The following is a 24,116-nucleotide window of genomic DNA, read 5'->3' as shown; positions in this document are numbered from 1 at the left end:
TTTTTCCATGGCTTTGACATCTTATCCCCTTTAGATACTTCATATGTCAGAGCAGCAACACCTGACAATTGTATTATGTCTACCTTAGAACTCTTTTATATGTACTTTGTCCAAATCTAGCAGTTTTTTTTTAATCTTTGTTCTCCTTAGTGACATCTCTATCTCATCTATAAACACGTCTGAACTATTGACATTGGAGTCTATGACTGATAGTTCCATTATCCTCAATTGAGCAAACAGTTTGGTATGATGAGTCTCACAAATCTCTTCCATTCTTCTTTTGTTTACGGTCATATTTCCATTTTCTTTTTTTTGCATGCCCTTGAAATAATTTTGTTCAGTTGGGTAGTTTGCCAACTTTTATACAAAATAGTTTTACCTTCCAATCAATGCTTCTCTGTGTATTATGAGATAACACTCCTTCTTTGTAAGATTCTACAAGCAAGTTTAATAGTCTAATACAGGCTAGTGTTGCTTTTGGCAGCCCTCGCTTCATTTGGTAAATCAGAATTTTGCTGATAAAGGCATTTTCTGAGCTGTTTTGGTCTCCTTGCTATGACAATTAAATCTACATTGATTGGACTTCTAGATAAAAAACTTTCATAGCTGGTGGCACTGTAATTTTTGTTTTTGGTTTTCCATTTTTTGAGTTTTAATTGCTTATTTAAATAGGTCAAATTTAAATTATTTCCATTGTATGTCATATCTTTTTCTCATTATTCTTTTTTTTCTTTTTTTAAAAACTAATTCTGATCTTAACTTTGATAAGTCAATGATCTGACTATACACAGACAGATGACTCAGGGATAACTCCCACATCAATTACAAGTCAGTCCCTGTCCATTAAAATATACTCTCTTTTGTTCTTTGTGGTATTTTTATGGTGGTTGCTATAAATGCCACCTACCATTTCTATTCTTGAAAAAGTAAAGACATAGAGGCATAAAACCTCTGTATAAATGATAAGTCTTTGGCCTTTCCAGTTCCTTCTTCCTGAGCCATGTTTTCCCATTATTTTTCCCCACACGACCTTTTCCCATCTTTGCAATGAAATCAACAAATATCAGAATGACTATTAATTGTACTTTAAGAGTTTATCAGGTCCTTCCAGTCCTTGTCAAATCTCTACTATTTCATCCTCACCCATTGCTGTTGCTGTAGAAGCTACAATTTTTTCACAATGGTCTTTCTGTAACTACTTATCATTAGTGCAACCATACATACATAATAACCAAATATCCCATGGAATTAAAATGGAAGATAAATAGATAGATCGGCTGCTAAGTGGCACAATGGAAAAAGTACAAGGCTCTAAGGAGGAAGACTCATCTCCCTGAGTACAAATCTGGTCTTAGAAACTTATTAGCTGTGTGATCCTGGGCAAGTCACTTAACCTTGTTTGCCTGAGTTTCCTCATCTGTGAAATCAATTGGAGAAGGAAATGGTAAACAACTTCAGTATTTTTGCAAAAAAATCCCATATGTGATCATGAAGTCAGATGATTGAAAAATGAAGCTAGTCAGATATAAATAGACACACATATATGTATATACACATGTGTACATATACATATATGTGTATATGTGCATATGCATGTATACATGTATAATGTGTCTATAATTCCAAATAATGCTTCTTATTTTCTCTAGGTTTAGGATAAGAATGATTCTGCCCTTTCCTTTTTTTGCTTATTAAAGGAACACCTGTCAGCCATCCTTCCATTTATCTGGAACTTTCTTCTTTCTTTTGTGTGTCATGGACCCCTTTGGCAGTCTGGTAAAGCCTAAGAGCTCTTACTTTGCTTAATGTCCATTTTCTCCATTCATAAATTGAGAAGATGATAAAATTTCAATTATAGGTCAGTGAAAATGCAAATGTACTTTTTTAATACAAACTCATGAGCATGCTAAAATCTGTTTTTGGACCCCAGGTTAAGACCCCTTGATTCTGAGCGATTAAAACAAAGTTCATATAAATCAGCTCTTTTAGCACTACATCCATCAATTGGTCATTGGTAAGGATCTAACTTTCTGAGTACCATAGTCAAACTGAGTTTTATGAACCATCTTAAAACTGTGATTTTTCAGTGCTGTCTTCCCCTTTCCCACACAGGAAGAGAATAAGACTGATCCCAGACATAACAAAACATAAAAGAGGAAGGAAAATAACCAGAGTTGTTGTGTTGGGAGAGCTTGAGTTTTCCTAGGTATTTGTGGTGAGGCTTAGGCTAATGCCTGACTGGGTTTAACACACTTCCCCATCATTTTATCCTCTTAATTAAGAATCACTAATTTAATGTTAGAATAAATGTGACAGGAATTTTGGGAGGGAGGGGTTTAATTTTATGTGTTCCTCTCAAACTGCATATAGACAGATTTTCCTGGAGGCCTCCCATTTACCATGTATATATCTTTTATGTATGGAGTTCTTTGCATATTGGCTCCCTATAAGAAAGTTACCTCCTTGAGGATGGGGACTGTTTTTGCCCTTGTTTGCATCCACGGTGCCTGGCACATAATAAGTCTTAAAGAAATGTTTGTCGATTGACTGAATGTAAGCTTCTTGAGATCAGGGATCATTTGATTTTGTCTTTGTATCTCCAGTGCTAGCATAGAGATGGGCACATGATACAGGCTTAGTAAATGTCTGCGGACTGACTGATAGGGTGCATTTAGGGTTAGGGTTAGAGTTAGATTCCATTTTTTTGTCTTTAGAGCTCCACTACGAGAACTGGCATGTAGGAGAATACTTAGTATTTGCATTGCATTTATGAGCCCAGAGTAATATCCTTAAACCCTTGCTATCCAAAGAGGGGAAGTTGGGATGACTTCCAATGCCACACAGAAAGCTAATGAAAGAGTCAGGGTAGAATACAAGAACTGCATATCCACTGCTCCAAGTCAGCCTCCCCTTCCCTTACTCACGGACTTTGGAATGTGGTTTGCCCTGAATTCTGAGCATTGAAGAAAGCCAAGATATAGAAATCCAGTCCAAAGAGCCCTTGGTTAGCATCTTGTATTGAGCAACGAACCATGGAGGGCACTGGATATACAAAGACAATAGCACACAGGTTCTGCCCACATACAGACTACCGGGAGAACAAATTAACTTGGACAAATTACTTTGCTTCCCTTGTACTTAGTTTTCTAACCTGTATAATGGATGGATGAGGCTAGATGAGTTCTAGATTCTCTTCCAGCTATAAATCTATAAGCCTATGTAAAAATTAAGCATAATACATCATTTTTTGAGAAGAGAGAGAGAGATTGAATGCTAGCAACTCAGTGCATGCAGACATTAAATGGATCAGGAAATACTTTGAGGTCATCTACAGGGGTGCAAAGGAAAGAAATTAAAAGTACCAGGTCAGTTTCAGGTCCTGGCCCTTCTACACGGAGCTTTCACTAGTGTACAGGCTCAAACCATCTAGATATTTCCAGCCTAAACCAAACTGTAGCAAGTTATGAATTTAGCTGAAACAGCCATGAGAATCTAGGATGAGACTGATGAGAACAAACTGAACTTTCGATTCCAGTTAGCTTTAAAATCCCTGCAGTTGGACTTTGTATTTCCTAGACTGAATTTCTCCATCTGAAATACATCCTGCATGCGTTTTGCAAGAATTTCGCTGATGATGGCTCTCTGTCACTGGTTTCTTCATGCTCTTACCTGATTAGCCTGCCGGTAGAATGCCCTAATGTCATTGTGAACATTCATCTCTCATTTCTTAGACCCAATTTCCCTTCATTCTTCCTCAGCTCTGGGGCTTTGCTCTAATTCTGACCCTCAGGAAATTTTCTTTTCCTTCCTGAATCCTTGGAGAGTTGAGAGGTCAGAAAGGAAATTTTGTCCCCCAACTAGCTGTTCAGACAGACAAAATTCTCAATGGTTTCTCAAGGGCTTCTGAAATTTGAGGAAACAGCAACCTTTAACAACTGCTAAGTAGAATTGAAGAAATAGATTTGAATTTGAATGGATCTATTAACTCAGTACAAATCAAAGGCTGTGTCTTTCCAGGTGCTGGAGGAATGAAAAGGTGTAATTATGAATTTTGATATGATTCTGTCTTAGTGCATTCTCACTTCGTGAACTCAGACCTCTAGATGTCTCCCAAGACAGTTTCCCAGTGTTTAATAATTAATGAAAGGTTTTTTAAAGCTTAGAAGGAAAAAAAAGCTGCCCCATTTTTTTTGCATTTGCCTTAAAATTGTTGCAAATAGCATAGACTTTTTGGAGTCATTTTTTTTTAAAGGTTGGCCCCAACCATGGGCACATAGAACTATTCCTGAGAGGTTGGCACTGGGATTCTTGTCATTTTTTTCCCTATCTATATAGAAACACAGACATTTCTGTGGTTGTCTGTACATTGTCTCCTATATTTGACTGTAAGTTTTTTGAGGGCAGGGACTACTTTTTGCCTCTTTTTGTATCCCTAGAACTTAGCACAGTGCCTGACATATAGTAGGCACCCATTAATGCTCATTAGATGAAGTCTTCACATGTTTATCAAATAAAATCCAACTGGACCATGATTTTATTGTTGGGTTACCATCGGGCTGAATAAAGATAATATTTCACAGGGAATAAATATAAAGTCTCACATGCACCTTCAAAGAATCAGCTTCACATTTAGAAGACAGGTGAGGCATAGTCAGATAAATTTTTCAAACTGGGTTTCAGTGGATTGAAAGCTCAATGTGAGTCAGTAATTGATATGGCAACCTAAAAAGCTAATATCATCTTGGGTGACATTAACAGTGGTATAACTTCCAGGAATAAGAAGGTAAGCTGGAAGGTAAGCTGGTAAGAGGATAGAGCACTGGACCTGGAGTCAGGAAGACCTGAATTCAAATCCAGCCTCAGATATTTACTGGCTATGTGACCCTGGACGAGTCACTTAATCTCTGTCCATCTCAGGTTCTTCATTTGTGAAATAGTAATAATAATATCTCGCAGGATTGTTGTAAGGATCAGATGAGATAATACCTGGAAAGTGCTTAGCACAGTGCATGACAGATAGTAGGTGCTATATAAATGTTAGCTAATATGCGTGTGTGTGTATACACACACATGCATATACATATATACACATACCTATACATGTATACATATATATGCATATACATGTATGTAGAGATATATACATCCACATACATATATATGTATGTACATATATATGTATATAATTTTCTACCCTATGCAGACTGCATGTGTTCCTTCCTGGTGCCATAGTTTAGAAGAGGCACTGGCCAGCTGAATTCAATCCCTACCTATATAAGTATCTCTTCTACGATATACCTGACAAGTAGTAATCCAGCCCTGGCTTGAAGACCACTTCCATCCTTTGCAGTGCAAAGTTCTTTTCATTCACTTTGCACGACTCCAGATAGATTCTTACCATTCCTCGTTAGGTTCTCACTATCCTAGACCATGAGTCCATCATATATATATTTCCAAACTCCAATTATCTCCAGTGTATAAGGACTTTGTCCTTAAATCACCTAATTTACATGCATATTGAATCTAAAATCATTGAGGGGAGGTATTGCTTTGTTTTTAATCTTTATATTGCAAAGTTAGCTATAATTCCTATTTTAAAATCATTCAATTCAATGCATACTTAAGAATTTACAGGGTGCTGGCTGCACAGAAACAAAATACCTCACCCCTGACCCAAAATAGCCAAAGGTTTTTGTGACTGTTTTATATTGAAAAATAAAAAAAAAATACACTAAGAAAGATATAGAGACAGAGGAACGGGGGTTAAGAGGATGGAGAGATTGTTTCTGGTTGGGAGAATTAGGGATGGCTTTCTGGAAGATCTGTCACTTAAGTTGGATCTTGAAAGATGGGCAGGAATTTAAAAAGTACAAATGAGGATAACAGGAGAATACATTCTGGGCAGATGGAAATTCAGAAGTCAGAGCACAGAGATAAGGAAGCAGACGTGTCAGGAGATAGAAGAAACACAGACCAGAGCTGCCCTCACATGATTTCTAAAGTTCTATGCTGGCCAGAGACCTTGGGCTGACATAAAAGATTATGTTTTGGGTTGGTTGGGTTTTTTTTGTAGGAGATTAGATTCAGAACTAGAAGCAATTGCAAGTAGCTTCTGGCCCAACCTTTCATTTTGCAAACTGAAGTCCAAGGAATTGAAGAGTTTTGCCCAAGGTCCATAGGAAATGTGTCACAGATTGAATTAAAAACAGCAATGATAATAATAGTAGCTAGAATTTATATGGTGCCTACTATGTCTCAGGCACTGTACTGTGATTGATAAATATCTTACTTGATCCTCACAACATCCCTAGGAAGTAAGTGTTATCATTTTAGAGCTCAGGAAACTGAGATAAACAGAGGTAAAGTGACTTGTCCAAGGTCACTTTGCCAGTAAATGTCTGAGAATGGATCTGAACTCAAGACTTCTTGACTTCTTGACAGCATTCTATCCACTGTATCACCTACCTTCCTTCATTTGATTTTGATTCCCTGAATCCAATTCCTCCAATGTCAGAACCTCTGGTCTTTCTGCAGCTTTCCTTGTCCTTGCTGTCACTTGCATTGAATTAATGGCCACTATGGGCACCTGAGAGATGCATTTTCATAATGGTGCCAAATATATAGATATGATGGGCAAAAGATATTCAAAACTATTGAGCCATGTACTCAACAGATATGTACTTAGAAAGCATGTTAAAGGATCATTTTGGTGCGTGGTATGATGGAAAGAATATTATCTTTGGAATCAAGAGACCTAGATTCAACTCTAGTTGGCTGCATGACTATGAACAAGTCATTGGTTTCCTCATCTGTAAAATGGAAATAATAATAATAGCCACACAGGGATGTTGAGAGTAAAACAAATGATAAATTTTGAAGTGGATTATAAGTGGAAAGAAGCTATTATCCTTATTTCCCATAATGCACTATGGTCCTAACTCTCAAATGGGTAGAGATATCCACTGGAAATCATGCTTTGTTGTTGAGTAGTTTTTCCTCACCATCTGGGCTCATTTCTTTCTGTTCCATGGATGATGAGCTCTAAAATATTCATGGGGTTTTATAATGACTATTTATCATTTACATAGCACCTGATATTTGTCCAAGTACTTGAAAGTCATTGTTTACTGGAATAAACTTAATGGCCTCCCAGCAGTGTTTGGGGGCTCATGTAAAGAGAAAAGACACTCCCCCTCAGTCTACAGAGAGATTGTTTCTGTGGGCAGTAAGCTGAAGTAGAATTCTCTTCTAAGATCTTTCTGGAGGTCAGAAATTTCAGTTCACCCTTATACTCTGATTTTTCTCACCCAGAATCCTACAGATCAGTCCAATTGTGCATCTTTGTTTTAAAGATGAAGGAATGTGAGCTATACCCACACATACAAAGGAACCAGCATATGTCCACACACACACATACACACACAACCGGTTTGACCATTTGAGTTAATAGGAGAAGTTGAAAATTGTACATTTACCAGTTGTTGGCAGGTCAATTTAGTCCAAAAATTCAAACCCATTGTCTCTGGGAAAGCTGACCACCTGAAGATAAGTTTCAGGATTCATTATCACAAAATCACAGCTCATAGAAGACCTAACTCTTTTCCTGACCAGTAATAATAGCTTACACTAAAGTGTTAGTATGTGCCTTATCTCATCTGATCCACAAGTACACACAAGATCTTGCTTTGGTTTATGCCAGGTATGTTACGATCCCATTTGAAAAATGATGAAACTAAAGGTTGGAGATATTAAGTAAATTGTCAGGAGTCTTATAACGAGCTTCACAAGTGAGATTTGAACTCACTTCTCTCCTGATTCTCAAACCAGCTCTTTCTAATATACCATCAAAACCAGCCCTTCACAGACTTGAGTCAATATCTGAGTAAGTAGAGGAATGAGAGCTTCTGCTATTTTCATGCAATGTAAATCCTTATGCCAGCATCGAACTAGAAAACTCTAGAACAAATCTAGTGCTAGTTATTACAGCTCTCCTACTACCTTAGTTATCATAGTACCAATAGAAATGCAAACAGCCATAGGACATTAATAATATTTAATCGGAATAGAAAAGAAAACTCAAAACCTGATGTTGTTTTTCATTCTCAAAGAGGACCAATGACATTTGGAGGTGATGTCTTGACTTGCAATTGGATTTAAGTGAGGCAGGGCTCAACAAGCATTTATTAAGCACCATTTGTTTGCCAGACAGAAGGTAGCAGAGAGAAGAGATTAGTGAGCCAGTTTCAAAATCCCTCCCCTTCCCTTCCCTTCCCTTCTCTTTTCTCCTGTTCTCTCCTTCCCATCCTCTTTTCTGTATCTTTCTGTCTCTGTGTCTTTCTCCTCTTCTTTCTATCACCCTCTCTTTCTCTTGCTTTCTGATTCTTTCTTGCTCCCCTGCCTCCTTTTTTCTCTCCTTCCCCTTCCTCTCTATGATAAGGGCCTTTGCGGGACTATGTATTTTGCATTTATATATGTCTCTGTTGTTTTCTCCAATGGAAGATAAGCTCATTAAAGTCAGAGGCATTATATAGTCAGTTTTATTTCCTTCTTTATATGTGCCTCACCTAGAGAAGTGTCTTGTGTATGAAAGGTGCTTAGTAAATATTTGCTGAACTTGTATTGAATATGCCCAGGTCTCCCTCATTCTTAAAATTACCTCCACTTGACTTTGCCACTCCCTCCAACTATTATCATAGTAACTTGTCTATTGTCATAGCACCAGTATGTGTCATGGGCAGGTCTTCCTGGACCCATAGTAAACCCTTTTTCTGCTACACCATGCTCCAAAGAGCTACATAGGATGAATTTATTACATTTGCTGAATTGAATTAGATTAAATTGAATTGAAGGTCTCTGTCCAGTAAGATGTGATTAGTTTAGTATAGCACCTTAGATAATTACTCACTGTGTACCCTTAGGCAACATAACGTCTCTGAATTTCAAATTTCTCATCTGTACAATAAGGATGATAATGACAACTGCTCTCCATATATCATATAGGGGCCATGAAGACTGAGGCTACCTATAAGGACAATGTTTCAATAGGACATGATAGCCATATCTACGCAGAGCCTAAATTGAAATTTTTCCACCCAGGGTAATTCAAGTGAGAAGGAGCAGGGGTTGTGGCATGAAAAAAGCACTATCCCACTGGGGTGACACAAAGACCTAGAATAGCAGTTTATGGATGAGAGTGAGGAGCTCACCCCAAGCTCACACTGTGTAAAGTATCATTCTTGCTGACAAGGTGCTAAGGATTCCCATATTTTTGTGCTATACAGGTAATACAAGGGAATTGTAAATTCAACATCCTGATTTAATACTCCTATTGCCTGACCTTTGTAATCCTTTTTTGTCTGTATATACAGAATTTATATCCATATATTAGTTTTGAAACATTTTGGAAGTGAAAAAATAAGTAATGGCATCAGTTATCTTTTAAATGATTGTGAGATACCTATCAAGTAGCTTCTCCATTAACAAACCTATAAACCTCATCCTTTTCCATCCATAATAATAAAACCGAACCAATCTGACCATTTTTCTCTCAAAGACGAAAGAGAGGTACTCCTTGCTTTCCAGGGACATTCTTTCCACCAGAGAAACATGATTGATAAATCAATATGTTCCAGGTACTGTGCTAGAAATATAAAAAGGAGGGAAAGGAAATTATTTATATAGTACCTACTATGTGCCAGGCACTGTTCTAAATGTTTTCTATAAATATTATCTCATTTGAACTTTACAAAAAAATCCTGTGAGGTAGCTGCTGTTTTTATCCCCATTTTATAGAGAGGAAGCTGAGACCAACAGAAGTTAAATGACTTGCCTAGGATCATACAACTAAATAAGTAAATGAGGCTGGATTTTGAACTCAGGTCTTCTTGACTCCAGTCTCAATGCTGTAACCACGGCAACATCAGCTGACCCTAAAACAACAACAAAATTTATCCAAGCCCTAAGGAGCTTGCATTCTAGTAGAAGAGGTAAAATATTTATAAAAAGGTAGATACAAAAAGTATATATGGAAAAAAAGACCAAAAGTGAAATATACCGTTTACCTCCTGCCAGAGATTTGATGAACTTAAAATTCAAAGACATAGATATAAATTGATTGGGGGGGGGGGGACATGGATAATGTAGAAATTTGTTTTGCAGAACTATGTTCATTTATGATGAGATTTTAGTTCATTTATTTGCTCAATGGGGGTAGGGTGCAAATGGGAAGTTCAGAATATAAATGCATGTAAAAAATTTTAAATATTTGAAAGCACACGACTGTCAGTGCAAATAATGAATACTGTGAGATGGCCACATTATTCACATTTGCTCTGTATATTTCCATTGGGCTGGAATCAATGTTTCTATTTCACATACAACTGTAATTTCAAATAATTAGGACCTGGCTATATATGTACATGGAAGGTAATCTTAGAAAGGAAGGCAGTGGGGAAGTGGAAAGGATAATAATAAAAGCTAACATTTATGTAGCATTTCTTTCCAGCACTGTGCTAAGTGCTTTATAATTATTATCTCATTTTATCTTCAAAATAACCATGCAAGGTAGATAATATTATTATCTCCATTTTACCAATGAACAAATGGAGGCAAACAGAAGTTAAGTGACTTGTCCAGGGTCACACAGCTAGTAAGTGTCTGGGGCTGATTTTAAACTCAAGTCTTTCTGATTCTAGGTCTAGTTCTCTACTATGCCAAGGCAGAGAGCTTGGGGTAGTGGGGTAGGAGGGAGGAAAGAGACCAGGAAGCTTTTTCCTACTGAAGATGTAATTAGAGTTGAGTCTTTAAGAAACGAGTGATTCTGAGAGGCAGAAGTGAGAAAAGGAAACGTTTCAGACCTCTTAAGGGACAGTTAGTTTAAAGGTGATCAGACACACATCCACAATATGTGTACGGGAAATGACAAATAAGATAATATGGCTGATCTGTAGACTGCATGGAGGGAGAGTGACCCGTAAGAAAAACGGAGAGATAAGAAAGGGCCCAGGAAAGTGCTCAGGCTGACCTTCTATTGGAGAATGTGACCTGTACACAGATTAATAAATCCAAGCCAATTCAAGGAGGGGGCAGCTGGAGACATCAGTAAAGAAAATAATATCCAATCTAAACTTTGAAGTAAGTGAAGGATGCTGAGGCAGGGGTAGGGCCAGGAGAAGAAGCATTCTAGAGTCACTGTCTCAGTTTTCTACTTCACTTGGAATACAGAGACAATGCACAAATAAATTCAGTCGTTTTTATTCAGTTTTTTTTTTTTACCAGTCAGTTTCAAAAGCAGTAGGCATTATTTATTTCAAGTAAAGAGGAATTTTGAGTCACCCTTATTTTGAACTCAAAGTCATGATGAGGGAAGGAAATGAATGTTACCTTTTGAAGATATTAAAATGAATTGCAAATTCTTATTCAAGGAGTTTTTTTTTTTAATTGCAGCTTCTGAATAGCTACTCCCTGACCCAGCTGAACTAAGAATCCTCTAATGGCTGTAGCAGAATGGCATAGCCATTTAGTATGGGGAAACAAAGTTGTGAGCGAATTGAAGAAAAAGCAAGCTTTGAGTTCATTGTTTCTTCATGAACAAAGTTCGCCCAAACTAGACACCTCTTCAGAACAGGGCTTGTCATTTGAAAAACGCCCTATGTCACTGAAAACTTAACTTCCCACGGTAAAATAGAAGAGACTCAGCCAACATGATCAGATTATTTGGCAAATGGAAGGATGGATTTTTTTGTTCAGCATAACTCAAAAAATCAGATTCCCTAGCAAATAAGAATGTGACCAAAGAAACATTTTAATAACAATCCTCAATCCATGCCAATACAAACTCTAACTCATATATTCAAATTCTAACTCCCATATTCTGTGGGAGACGGAAAAGGAGCTATAGGTAACAAAATAAATGGGGAAAAATGCTAAATACAAGCTGTGTACTTACTATCCTATTAAAAATAGGATGTTTTCTCAACCAGTCTGTTGCCTTGTTTATATGATATCAAATAACTCCTTCAATATGAACCCCAACCTGCCTGCACTGTGCTGAAACTGATTTAATGAGTCAGTCATCAAACAGTTCATTGAAAAGTCTGTTAATCACGTATTTTGTTTATTCAACTAAATAAACAGATTGAGAAATCGAGCCTTTCACTTTTCAGCCAGATATGTGTTCCCCCTGTGATTTTTTTTGTAGTGCTTAACTACTAGGTTCAAAGCTTTCCCACGGGCCTGACACAATGGAGGATGCTTAAGGTTAATGTGTTTGTACAGGTTTTATGGAAAGGTGCATGATATTAGAGAGATAGAGATATGAGCAGTCTTTAAATGCCCCAAGCTCTAGTTGTTCCCATGAGAGGTAGTGACATGTAGTGCATAAGGCAGTCCTAGCTTGAAATTCTGCCTCAGATACTTACTAGTTGTATGTCTTAGGGAAAATCATTTAACTTTCACTGTTCTTTAGTTTCCTCATAGGATTAAGGAGTGGGGCCTTTAGGGCGCTCAGTCTATACTCCTAGGATCCTTGGCCCTATCAGTCCCAATACTTAGAATTTAGGAATTCAGTGGCTAGCATAAGGGTTTTACTTGGTGCTGGGGGAAAGGAGAGAGTCTAGAGACTGTGTTTTAAATAGGGCCTCCAGACAAAGCATCTTATGTGAAGGAAATTTAGCTCAGGCTCAGGTTGGCCCAAGCGATTCTATATAACACTCATATATCTATATATAAGATATATTTTATATCACACCTAAGTGATTATTTTTTTACCCCAGAGTCAAGTACTGGGCATATTCCTAGGCTCGTAGTGGTATGTGTAGGCCTGGGAAATTTATGCTGGTTCCCAACCTATGCCTATTCACAAAACACAAAGACCTCAGGGACTGGGGGCTGTGGATGTATTCTGGGTAGGTGTGTTTCCCTATTATTGGTTCTTTCTTGTCCTCTGTATTCCATTCAAGTCAACAAGTATTTAAAAATATTTCCCATATTCAAGGCAGTAAGTTAGGGACTTGGTTGCAAAGAAAATGAAAATCAGTCTCTGTATTCAAGGAATCTATAGTCGATGGGGCTGATGCAATTCAGGCAACATATACACAAATAAGTATTTATATACTACAAAGTGTTGCCAATTCAGTGTTTGACCTTATTCAATGATAAGGGTCAAATACTATCATTCACTTACTCACCTGAGCAGTTAGGTACTCTATTTAATAAATATTCAAAGACAGACTGGAATAACACCAGGTTTTCCATGATTCTAGAAAACTGTCTACCTTTCTTCCTGTGTTCTGCTTGTTTTGTGGGTAAAATCATTCATATAATTAGTCTAAAGATTTAGCATGTATAAATCTACCCAAATAGACTCTTAACTTGGATCTCACATTCTGGAAAAATCCCTCTCTGAACTGGGATTAGATCCTGAGTCCACTTCAATACTTTCATGTCTCTGCCTCTGATCTCCTCCCATCAGTAACTGCAGGGGTTTGGGATTATATTAGTTCACACCAGCAAGTGCCACAAGGCATTCCCAGCCAAGCAGCTGGAGGGTAAAAATGTAGAAGGGCACCAGCTAGGCACCACTACCCCCATTTTCCTTTAATCAAAATGCGTGTTGTCCTAAATCCATGAAAAATCCATGCCTGCCTGACATTACACTCCATAAAAGCTCCCTTCTTAGTCTCATTCCCGAGTACCTCATACTGTGTCTGCTGCCAGAGGCTTGGTACCCAGAAACTCCCTGTCAAGTAGAGGGGAGGCAGAACAGAGAATCTAATTTGAAAAGGGAGTGAGCACTAACTGTAAGCATGAGGAAAAGTTCTTTGTAGCTACAAAGTGATACCTGAATTGAATCCTGAAGAATCACAGGATCGTGGGACCTTGGAGCCATTTAACATAAAACTTCCTTTCAGAGATGGGGAAACTGTGGCTGAAAGAGATTAAGTGACTTTCCCAGGGTCACACAGCTAGGTGCTGCAAGGAGGTACAGTGGATAGAGTGTCAGGTCTGGAGTCAGGGAGACCTGAGTTTAAATTCAGCTTCAGACACTTATTTGCTTTGTGAGCCTGGCAAATCACTTAACCTTTGTTTGCTTCAGTTTCCTTATCTGTTAAATGAGGATAATAATAGTACCGACCTTCCAGAATTGTTATGAAGATGAAATGAGATAATAAAGTTCTTAGCATAGTATGTGGATTAGAATAGGTGCTATATAAATTAGCTACTTTCATTTTTAGTTGTAAGAGTTGGAGGTATATTAACGTTAGCTATCATTAGTAGTAGAGTATTAAGAGTAAGTACTACTTATTTGGTGGTAAGTAGTAGTCAGATCAGAGGTAGCGTTTGAACTCGGGTCATCCTGATTTCAATCTGGCATTCACTACTCACTGCACCACCTAACTGGCCCAAAGTAATTTATCAGCTTCTATTTTCTTAAGGTGGAAGACAGTAGTATTACTGCATATTAGAACTGGAAGACACCTTAGATGTCATCAAATCTGACCACTCCTTTTCCAGATATAGCTACTGAGGTTCAGGTAGATTGAATAACTCACACAGCTAGTAAACATCTGAGGCAGGTCTTGAACATGGAACTTTCTACCTTTTCATCTAGAGGAATGCCAAAAGAGACAAAAAGAAAAGAGGAGCGAGATTAACAAAGACAAATCTCATTTCATGCTTCACAATCTGACCAAACATTGACAAAGTCTTTCACACAGAACACACACACACACAGAACACACACATACACACACACACACACACACACACACCAAACATAATAGGTTGGATAGACATCTCTGTCTGCTGGCTTCCAAAAAATTCTTGGCATCAAATTCCGTACTTGCCTGGAAGGAAAATACCTACCATGGAATGTGAAGAAAGTGTAAGAAGTGAAGCCAGATAGTGTACTCTGCTTCAGGCTCTCTAACTGTGGCATCAGGGTGACTCAGTCTTAAGGCAAAAAGCTGTGGATCAGCTGTGAATGCCCCGACACTCTCCATCCATGGAGATGTTCCCAGGGAATATTTAAGTTGACATGACTTTGGGGAAGACGACATCCTGGCCAATTACAGAGAACTGGTTTGGATCGCTCAAAAACTACAGCAGTAAAAGCAACACCCTTTGACAAAGGGTAATAATAATAAATCCTAATGATGAGTTAGCTTCTGGCCTAGGCTAAAGAGCATAACCAAATCTCTGCTTCACCAACAAGACTGACTTTCACCATTTTTCAAAATCATCAAAATACCTAGACCCTGTGGGTCTCCCAGTTGTTTTCCAGCGTGTTCATTGTTCTATGTCAATTGACAAACCTCAAATAGTCAAGCCAATAAACATACATTAAGTGCCTACTCTATACCAAGTACTGGACTAAGTTCTGAGGATACACAGAAAGACAATTTCCTTTATAATCCTCTAAGTTTTATTTTATGCCTTCAGCACCATCATTTGGAGAAGGAGTTAATCTTCACCAGACAGCCAGAGGAAAGCTCCCTGACACACAAATGCTCAGAAGCCCTGCTCTAATTAGTCATGCTTTTAGAGGCATTGTACTTAATAGTGAGCTGAGACCAGAATAACTGGCTTCCAGCCCCACCCATGACACCAGCTGACTGCGACCAAGCCCAGCTTCTCTTCACTCTCCATGACTCCTGGCTAAGCTCTAGGACTTTAAGTTACATTTGACATTTGGAAGATTTGAATTGATAGAGAGTTCCTCCACTGTGAATTCTCTACACTTACTAAACAAACATTTTTTAAGTGCTAACTAGATGCCAATGAAATCATGGGTTCATACAAAGAAAAAGTTTTTTGCAAAAATTCTTGAACACTACCCATTGAAAAGACAGACTGGTCATATCTGCAAGGTATGTGACAATCATCCGTCACTGTGGGTGATCGTTCCATTATGTCCCCAAAGGATACCCACGCAGTAACGAAATTATATAAGAAGCAAATAATGTAAAATGTACAGGCAACAGAAGGTCAAAGAAGAAAGAGGCCATAGAGACACGAGTCCAATTCAAATAGAAGAACCTGAGCCCTGAAGAGGAAGGATTTTCTTCCCTAATACTTTTGAATTTTAGGAAGTGAGATCTTTCTTTCCCATGGCCTACACACACACACACACACACACACACACACACACACACACACTCACACACAGTCACACATGTACACACAGTCACACATGTACATATACTCACACATATACAAACATACCTGGCATGTCTTCTCCTTATAGATGCCTACACACATACACTCACACAAACACATTCACACACATATACACTCACACACATACACATATACACATTCACCCATGTACCCATACTTATACTCACACACATACACAAGTCACATATATACACACATATACACAGGCATACACACATACACACCTGGTATGCCTTCTTCTCACAGATGCCTCACCATGCTATATGACAGCACCATGCCTGAGGGAGATACAAGAGCCAACCTTTGCTCAAAGATACTTTCCCTATCTCTAGAACCCTAGTGGGGTGTAATGTGTACCTCCCATGGTTCCATAATGGTCACACCTGCTCTACCCTACAATCAGGTAAACAGGAAGGAGTGAAGACAGCCAAATAAATATGACATCAGCATTCAATTTCCAGTCCTTCCTCTCCTAAAGCTCAGCTTCTGGATTGAAAGTCAAATGTCATATTTTTAGCTTTTCTGTTTCTTTCTATGGGTTAGAAGGTAATGTGGGATTATAGAGAAGGCAAACTCAGCTGTAGCTGGGGCGACCGCAGCACAGAAGAATTTAATCTCTAGTAGGTCAGAAGTGCTACCCTTTACCCATCTGCCAGGGACTGACAGATGGTTTGATATATGACAGTGGAATGAATCTTCAGTTCTCATAAGGCATAAGAAAAGCTTGAAAAATAGCAGCTCTTTTCCTGACCTTCTTGATGTTAATGCAGTTTGTTCACTTGCAAGGGGGAAAAAATCGCAGGAGACTATCTTCCTCTAAACAGAAGGTTTTATGGAAATGTCAAGGAGTAAGTGGTTTACAGATTTACCAGTGAGCTCCAGAACCACATCTACTTCCTTCATCTCTTAAATTCAATCAACTTTGAAAGAAATTAAGCCTGAAATTTCAATTTGAAAAGTAATTATTGCATAACTGAAGTCCCTTTTAAACAAATTCCAATAAAATCATAAAAGTTTCAAATTTTTATTTAGCAACAGAGAGGGGACAGTAAAAACAGATAGTTGTGTACTTAACACAGTGCTTTACCCATAGTTAGTACTCAATAAAATATGTTGGATTTAAGTGAGTTGAATCAAAATAAATTGGATTGAATTATGCCTATGAGCAGTCATCAGAAGACCAGGACCCTAATTCCAGCTCTACCACTTGGAAAGGCACCAGATTACAGAACTGCTCTGGGCTCAGTTTATGCTCAATAAAATTAGAAGAGGAGATTAAATTATCTCAAAGGTCATTTTCAGCCATGTTATTCTAATATTCTAAAGTGTTGAATAGAAATAGGAATATTTTCCCCAAGGGTTTTAATAAATTCAATTGAGGATGAATCTGTAATGGATTATTAAAGGGAACCGGGTTTATTTTTAGCCTGCCATTAATCACTGATACTGTCAAGAAAAAAAATCACAGTTTCAGAATTGGAAAGTACTACGTAGTCATCTAGTTCAATCCATACCTGAAAATTCATCCCTTCTACTATATCCACAATGATCTAGGCCTTTGTTTGCAGACTTTGAATATGGGGGAAATGACTATATTCCATATATAGTTAGACAGTTCTCATTCTTAGTAAGTTTTTTTCTTTTAATTTTGCTGAACCTAAATTTCTTCTTTCCATCCATCCTTCCTAGTTTCACCTTCTGGTATGAAATACAAGTACTACAACCCTTCCCCTGTAGAACAACCTTGCAAATACCTGAACATGGCGCTTGCATCCTTCTTAAGTCTTCTCTTTTTCAGGACAAATATCCCCAGTTCTTTCGGTTGATGCTCATAGGTCATGAATTTGAGCCCTTCTCCATCTTGGCTGCCCTCTTTGAGACTTACTCTCAATTAGACTTGTCCCTTCTAAGATGTGAAGCACAGGTATCACTCTCAATATATCCATTGTGTCCAACATAGAATCCTAGACTGAAATGGATCTGAGTCTTCACCACATGTCTATGGAACTACTTCTATCTTTAATTCAACAGTTTTGTAAGAACTCTGTGTGAAGTAGGGCTGAATACTATGCAGTAACAGGCTTGAAGATTAATTAGAGATGCAGCTAAAGCTTTGGATTTGTACTGGTACAGCCTTCCCAACACCCAACCGTGTTCTTCTGAGAAAGACTGCCCATTTAATTACATTGATTCACTTTTCTGTGTGTCTACCTTGATGATCCTGAAACCCAGTGGAATTTTTCTGCATGCCACACAAACTGAGTTATCCTTTCAGGTTGGAATGCTAATACTATTTATATTGGAGAAGATAATGAAGACAAAAGGGAGCCTGAGCTGATTTAATGTGGGTTTTAAATTTGGTGTATTGATGAAACAATGGTTTTATTAGGGTGGATTCTCCTTCTGAGGATGCAAGTTGTAAGTCCTTTGACCTCATCCTGTGCTATCTTTGTCCCAATTCTCTTAGAAATCCTCCATAGCAGATCTACCCAAAGCCCTACCTCTGGCTCTTTTAGTATCTCAGGGAGAGGAGGGTGATGTATCACCCCAGAAATGCATCAGCTGTGTTTGACTTTCTCTCTATTACTAGACCACCTTCTTCTCTTCCAGGCATATCGTTCTTCAGTTTTGTTTTTCATACACCAATCATCTTGGGTAACATGCTTCATTCAGCCTGCTTGAATCCCTTATTTACCTTTCCATGGCCTCATGGAATTCTTTATCATTTTAATATTTCCAAGTTCATGGTGTCCTGTGATTCATTGATTATAGAAGGATAGATCATAGAATGAAACAACTGAAAGAGACCTTAAATAACATTTGGTAACCCAGAGGTTCTTAACCTAGAATCCATAAAATTGGTGGTTTTTTAAACATTTTGACAACTATATTTAAAATAATTAATTTCCTTTTGAGTTCTATGTATTTTGTTTTCTTTTATTCATGCACCTAAAAACCTGTGAGATGGGTCTAAAGGCTCCACCTGCACAGATTGGCAAAGGGATCCACGACACAAAGAAAGCTAAAAGCTTTTGATCTATTCCAATCACATCATGTCAAAGGTGCAAAACCCAATCCTGAGTTTCTGTAGTATCTTCTGGAGGAAATCCTTCCTAGTGCCTTTATTGTTTATATTATCAATCATTGATTTAGGTAAAAGGAATCTTAGTAGCCATCTGATCCAATCCCCTTCATTTAAATGTGAGGAAACTGAAACCCAGAGAGATGAAGGAACTTTCCCAAAATCACTCTGGAAATAAGTAGCAGAGCTATAATTTGAACTCAGATCCAGTGGTGCCAAATCCAGTACGAAGTCCTCTCTTCTCTAAATGCATGTTGCCTCCCCTTTCCACTCTATACCTTGTAAGCATCTTGAGGAAGTGATCCTTGTCAGTTTTGTCCCGTTTTACCCAGTGCCTGGCACAATGTTGTATGTGATGTGGGGCTTAAGTAATGCTTATTGGCTTGTATTAGAATTCCAAAGAGCTAAGTGTCTTGCAAAACATGACAAATAAATGAGAGAAACTGACCTGGAGACCAGGTATTGTGATCTCCAGGCTAGTAAGCTTCCTGTTATGTCATGCTTGACAGCTAGGTGGTGTAGTGTAGAATATGGACTCAAGAAGACCTAGATTTAGATCTTCTGTGACCCTGGGCAAGTTTTTTCTTTTTTAACTTCAGTTTCTTCTTCTATAAAATGTAGATCATAATAGGATCTACTTTCACAAGGTTTTTGTGAGAATGAAATGAGAGAAAACATGGTGGACACTTCAAACTTCATGTTTCTATATAAATACTAGCTATTATTTCAGTTATGTGACATCTAGCAAGAGGCACCATATAGCAGAGAGAGTTGGTTTTGGAGTTAAGAAAAGTTGTGTGCCAGTCCTACCTGTGAGCCATATTAGTCAAGTGAATCTTCATTGCCAAGTTATGCACTGAAGAGCAAAGGCTGATTTGCTTTGATAGACAGAGGTCCTTACTGGAAGATTCCTATGTCACTGAAATGTAAGGTTCCCCACCCCTTAAACTCCTTCCCAAATAGCATGCAGTAGGGTTTGTGTTGCATGGATACAGGATTCCCTGCCCTACTGGAGACTTATTCCATCCACATTGGAATTGTCAAATGGCCACCAGTGTGTCCATTTTGCACAACAATCATAAAATTCCTTGCATCAGCAATAACTGAGCAGGACAGAAGATGCCTAAGGGTGTCTAAGATACTCTGCTATTTGCAAAAAAGAAAGAGGAAAATGTATCAGGCCTCCGTACTGTAGTTACACAACCACAAATCAATGGATAAATTATTTAGGAAAGACAGCAGCGAATGAAAAGTACAGTGTGTCTATCAGAATCAAATTTAACTGGAGGAGAAAAGAAATGAAACCCTACAGCAGTTCTCAAAGCATCAACAGGGCCACTCAAGCATGAAAAGAGAAGATGGATTATTACCCATTTCCCTCGTAAATAAAGGAGTCTTGGTGTCATCCACCTCTTTTCCCCCTGACAAAAGCAAGATTAATTGGTGATGTAAGCAGTAATATTTCTTAACAGTGGTAAAAACAAATTTAAGATGCTGTGAGCTGTCTCCCAAATTAATAACATTGAGAAACGTGTAATCTTAGCATCCGGATGGGGTCAGAAAATTGGCTTCCTGAATCCTGCTCACCTCCAAAAAGAAAATAATGAATGTATTTGGAAAGTTGAGCCCAGATACAGATGGTATTGGGAAAAAAATGCTCAGCTTGATTTCCATCTCTTTTCCTACCTCCATGTGTCTTTTCCCTACTCATTTCTCCAGTCGAGTTCAAAGAGAACTTGGCTTCCAGAGGAGATGTGCTTATTTACGCAAGGGGATAAGTAGGAGGTCCCCAATGTTCTGGTTGGATAAATGAATTTCAAGAGTTGAGATGCTATAGAAGTATGGGCAGTTTCGTTATGGGATTTCCAAACAAGCAATATGTAAATGAGAGCAGCTGGTACCAACAGTCCCTTGGCTTATTAGTCAATATATAATCTACACCCAAAAAATCACAGTATTTTTTCCAAACTATAATGAAAGTATCTCAATCCAAAACACTTAGGGTGGTTGTGGATTAGCTTCAATTACTCAATCATTCAGATCTCAATTTTTCTTCCACAAAATGGGATGGAGGGAATGTGATATAGTGGATGGAAAACTACCCTTGGAACCAAGAAGAAAAGAAGCAAGGAAGGAAGGGAGCAAGGGAAGAGATAGCATCATTAAGTGATTACTGTGTGTCAGGGCAACCAGATGGAACACTGGATAAGAGTTCTGGGGCTTGGAATCAGGAAGACTCATCTTGGTGAGTTCAAATCTGGCCTCAGAGAGATTCATGACCCTGGGCAAGTCACTTAACCTGTTTGCATTAATATCTTCATCTGTAAAATGAGCTAGAGGAGGAAATGACAAACCAAACCAAAACTTTGCTACAAAAACCCAAAATAGAGTCATGAAGAGTTAGACATGACTGAGCAAATGACTGAACCACAACAGTATGTCAGACATTGTATTAAGTGACCCAGTGAATATACTGTGGAAGGTTGTGATGGCTTCATGTTTTGAGGGGATGATGGTAAATTGGAAAGTGTCTAGAGAAGGGAATTCAGGTTGGAGAAAAGGCTCAAGTTCACTCAAGCGGGTGACATCTCTTCCCTAACGGAGCTTACATTTTAGTAAGGAAAGACAATCTCTATGGGGATGATGGGTAGGGAGGAGTGTTTTGGACATGGAAGTCACTGAGATAAGTGATTGAAGGCATTGGGCAGTTGATAAGTGAATCCTTTCCAAAAATTGTAGTGCTGATTTTATCACTGTACTCTGAGCTAGAACTGGGGGGCCAGGGGAGAGTCTGGAGGGTTGAAATCAAGAAAATAAACATTTCAACAGGTATAAAAAATAGTGAGGGGAACAGGCTCCAGGGATGGTAGACCCTGGGCCTGCCCTAGGATGAGATCAAGGAATTGCCTGAAAAACATTGCTCCGTTTGTAACTAACAATATCGAAAAATTTCACTGAAGATTGACCTTTTCATCACCATGGGTTTAGCAGATCAAAATCGGAAACCCAGGGGATTTAAATAACTTGCCTAGATTCACTACTTACAAGCTAGTCTAGTGGGTGTTCCCTACACGTATCATTCCATCTCCATGTCTTTGCACCAAGGGTTCCATTCGCCACCTCCATTACTTGATACTCCCAGCTACCTTTCAGATTTAGCTCAAATGCCACTCATTATAGGAGGCCTTTCCTGATATCCCTAGTTAGTAAGGCTTTATTCTTCCCAATATTTTATAATTATTATTAATATCATTTTATTCACTAAATTTATTAAGTCCCTGACAATTACATAAACTTTTCACATGTCATCTCACTTGATATTCACAACCTTGTAAGGCATTTCTATTATTATCTCTATTTTGTAGTTAAGGAAACTGAGATTGGGCAAGATTATCCAATTTACCCAAGTTCACACAATTAATAAGTGTGGGAGGTAGGATTCAAAGTCAGATCTTCAAGACTGCAAGTTTGGTATTCTGCCCATTCCATTAATATATCTATCTCAGATATAAACATGTATAATGGAACATATCCTCCTTGAGGTCAAGGACTGTATCATTTTTTTGTCTTTGTATCCCCAGTACACAATGCCTGTAAGTTAGTAGACTTTTTACAGATGCATATTGATTGACTTCTCTATGTACATGCTGTTTCTCTCCCCAACCACGTAGGCTTTTGAAGGTCAGGAACTGCTTTCCCTTTTTTGTTTGAATCCTCAGCTCTCGGATGGTGCCAGGAACATAATATGTTCTTTCAAATGTGAATTTAATGGGAGGAAGAACTGGATCTCCTTGTTTAGACCTGCTAAGCCTAGAATGAAATGCTTCTGATTCATTTCTGCACATTAGATCCATGTTAATTGACCCATGTAAATACTGTTTCCTCTCAATGTTTTATTATGTTTTATGGTCATGGAGTCTTTGGGAATATGTATTTGTTCACTTCAAAATCTTCTTGTCACAGACACAGGAGACTTTTTTGCAGGATATTTGACCCTTCAAAATTCTGGCTTTAACTGAAAATGAAGCAATATCTACACTTGAATTAATGTTTTATTTCCTTTTCTTTCTCCTTGACCTTGTATTTTTTAGCCCTTAGCACAGTATTTGGCACAGAGGAAGCACTTAATAAATACTTATTGACTAGACTGGACTAAATAGTGCCAAATGAAGGAGCAGTCAATCTGAAAAGGATTTAGAAAGTGGGAAGAACATGGTGCAACATTAAATACAGCACAGTTTCTGTAGTCCCACTCGGCACAAACTCAAACCTTGGCCATCCCACTTGGATTCTTCCTAGCAGTCTCCTTCTATCTTCTTCATAGGTAATAAAAAGAAGTCAGTATTCCCTCTCCTGGAACACATGGAAACTCTCTTTTGGCAAAGCTAGTTGTAGCAAAGACCCACTTCGCTCAGGAGAATGGGGTAAAAAAACCCATCATCCCATATAGTTTGATTTCCCTTCATCTCTAAGTACTGTACTTAGCTCTTTTGAACATTTCTTTCAGAAATTTGAAAGAGCACCAAAATTCTCACATCGCTAAACAAATCTACCGTACAATATGTGACAGTATCAGAACTAGACCATTAAAATTGACAGGATTTGTCAAGATCAAGGCTCCCACCGAGACAGCCACCATGCTTTGTAATTCCATTCAGCAACCATCATCTTGTGTGGAAAACATGGACTCGATAGATTCACATTCTCCTCGAGGAAAGTGTTCGGTGCTCTTTACATATAGTAGCTTTTGTAAGTCAACAAGCATTCATTAAGTGCTTACTATGCGAGTCAACCACTGTGCTAAGATATGTTCGTTGAAATAAATTTTCTCTTTTCACTTTAAACCATTCTTCTT

General features: G+C 38.2%; 1 protein-coding gene and 1 long non-coding RNA gene across 2 annotated transcripts in view; one reads left to right on the top strand and one right to left on the bottom strand.

Annotated features, from left to right (window-relative positions):
- LOC140497628 (uncharacterized) overlaps positions 1-24,116 on the bottom strand; it is a 69,019-nt gene that overhangs the window by 12,440 nt on the left and 32,463 nt on the right. The window lies entirely within an intron of this gene.
- Positions 1-24,116, top strand: part of SYNPR (synaptoporin) — a 186,933-nt gene that overhangs the window by 153,752 nt on the left and 9,065 nt on the right. The gene's annotated exons all lie outside the window — the stretch shown is intronic.

Source organism: Notamacropus eugenii, chromosome 3 (assembly GCF_028372415.1).
Source record: "Notamacropus eugenii isolate mMacEug1 chromosome 3, mMacEug1.pri_v2, whole genome shotgun sequence".
In the NCBI taxonomy this organism is placed as follows: domain Eukaryota; kingdom Metazoa; phylum Chordata; class Mammalia; order Diprotodontia; family Macropodidae; genus Notamacropus; species Notamacropus eugenii.
Note: the sequence above shows the minus strand (reverse complement) of the source record. Positions and strands in the feature narration are given on the sequence as shown.